Below are 2,606 nucleotides of genomic sequence, written 5' to 3'. Positions count from 1 at the left end.
CAACAAATGGAGTTGCAGTGTCTAACGGACACGCGAGCCTCGTTGAGGCAATAATTGACTGGAACTGTAAATGCTCTCAATTTTAATGGGGTAGGGTGTAACGGGGTTACACGAGATGTGCATAATGTGAAACAAGAATACGGGGCGGGACTAGGTAGCCAGTAGTTACTGATGTATTTAGATTTTACTATATATATTTAGTATATTTAGGAAAATCTAAAATATTAACATTAGGAAAAAAAAACATTGGCGATTCTAAACAGAAGTTTTTGTTTCCTTGGTAAGGCTTAAAGTACTTTAGAGACAGCGGATTGTGATCCGCAACGCTAGTACTTGGTTCTTGTAAAGAACAAAAGGTCGGTGACCTAAAGACGCTTCCTCAAGCGCAAAGCTACGGCAGCCCCGCTGCATCTACTGTATGAGACAGCCGCTCGTCTCACAAAACCCATGCATCGTCGGGCACAATCGACACTAAAACGTATAGCGGTCTTACACAATAGCGTTGGTGCGAGCGCAGCTGGACTTCCACGCTGATTTGGGTTTGTGTACTTAGGGGAGAAAGGGTTAAGGTGACCGTAACTGCAAAGTGGTCAACGCGCACCCGGCTTTGACTCCCAGATCTCGCGTTAGATCGATGCAAATGAATTGTATCACCGGCCGCCGCTGAAGCACAGACCCTTTCTAAGATTGTTAAAACAGCCTAGTGGTTTAAATGCAGTCGATGGGCAGCTTAGCTGTTTCCGCGCCAGAAAAATAAGGTCTGCAAGCTAAACACTTTTGCCCAGACGGTACACAAAAATTACAATGTCGGTTACCGTGCGCGCCCATAAGCGAGAAGACAAATGTACTGGGAACCAACATGTCTAAGTGGTCTAACACATATGTGTGCACTTGTGGGAAGTATCCGCAATTTTAAAAAATTACACACCATAATCGTAGGCGCCGTCGGCCAAGTTTGTCGTCCGCAAGCATGAATTTCATTTTTAAATCTTTTAAAAAGTATCATGTGACTCGTACAGTATTATGTATTTTAGGTCCGTTCACCACACGTTGAATTCCACGTGGGACAGTGCTCTCATAGAGCAAGCACACCATAGTTTTGTATTCTAACGCTGCAAACGTGCGACCAGACATTTCGATAGTGCAATTTGAGAGCCCAAGAAACGTGCTCTACAGAGCTGTTTGCAATACAACAAAGATTGTGTGGCTTGTGTGCTTTCATTTATAAGTCGTCCGTGCGCAACGTCATCTTCGTGACACGCGAAGGGTTATAGCTGGGTGACACAGTAAATCCATCTATCACAACATCGAGCCAACCTGGGTTGTTCTTTTCCTCGAATGTGAAGGATAATCGAGTTGTCATTGTCTTTGAACGATGTGATGAGATAAAATGGTCAATTTAATGAAGAAGTATCCGATCCGGGGTCAACAACATGGTGGTTCCCGTCAACATGTCGCCATACTCCTTTAACAGATAAAATGGATGATAGAAGATAGCCGTCCCGCTCATTTCATTCAGTATCGTCAATAACGGCAATGACGGAGAAGGAGGAGTTGAGCTTTTCCTCCGATACCATAGAACTATCTTGGCAAAATGACCGCCGTGTAATGACTTATAGATATCATCTTAAAATACATCGAGCTCAATGAGCGGTTTTCCGACGGGATATTTACAGCGCCTGCATCAGGGCTGCCATAGCTCTTTGCTCAGATTAAGCTAAGCTAAAGTTTAAAAACAAACGACCTTTCGTTTTTTTCGAGAACCAGTGCAAGTGTATCGAATCGTAATCCGATACTTCTAAGTACTAAAGCCCTACCAAGACAAACGAACACTTCTGTTTAGTAACAAATCTGCATTTAATTGATTTAGTTGCGGCAGAGCCGCCTATATCTAAACTCTAGGTTTTCCAAATTAATATAGATTTACCTGAATAATATAGCAAGACCTAATTAATATAGTTATATGCATTACTATTGACAAGCTGCCACGTGGTGGCTTCTTGTTTCGGTGTTGCCACACCACTGTGTTATAATACTTACTGAGTAATGCACAAGTGCGACCCGCCCCTTCTCACAAAGGCACGAGTAACCCCATTGAACTATCCCCAATATAATTGTGGATATTCTCTATTCACATTTTAAGGTTGCCTCATACGAGGCTCGCGTGTCTTAGACACCTTCACGTTCATAAGAACAACATTAAACCTTCTTCGCTCTACGAGCACTGTGTCTACGACACGCAAAACTCCGAGCCTTGCTGGTAGTGAGGGCGCCCGCGGGCATAGCCTTTCTTCTTCTGCACAGGGTGCATCTCTGGACAGTACGTCCACGGCTTCACGAAAAGCACATCCCAAGCCCTCACCGCGCTCGCCCCGGGCAACGGATTTTCTCGTCGACGAGTTAGAGAAGGTCGACTACGAGACTAACACTCCTTTCCCAGCATGGGATAACAAGGGAAATGAAGTGCACCAACGGCGCGACTTGAGCCCAGCTCAAATCCTGCAGACGCCCCTCCCCCCGATATTATTACCAATCGCCTCGACGAGGCACAGAAGCAGTAATTGGAAGCTGCTCACATGGCGGGTACGGCTTCCGCTCGGCGAATC

The sequence above is a fragment of the Plasmopara halstedii genome (assembly GCF_900000015.1).
Source record: "Plasmopara halstedii genome assembly, contig: Scaffold_54, whole genome shotgun sequence".
In the NCBI taxonomy this organism is placed as follows: domain Eukaryota; phylum Oomycota; class Peronosporomycetes; order Peronosporales; family Peronosporaceae; genus Plasmopara; species Plasmopara halstedii.
Note: the sequence above shows the minus strand (reverse complement) of the source record.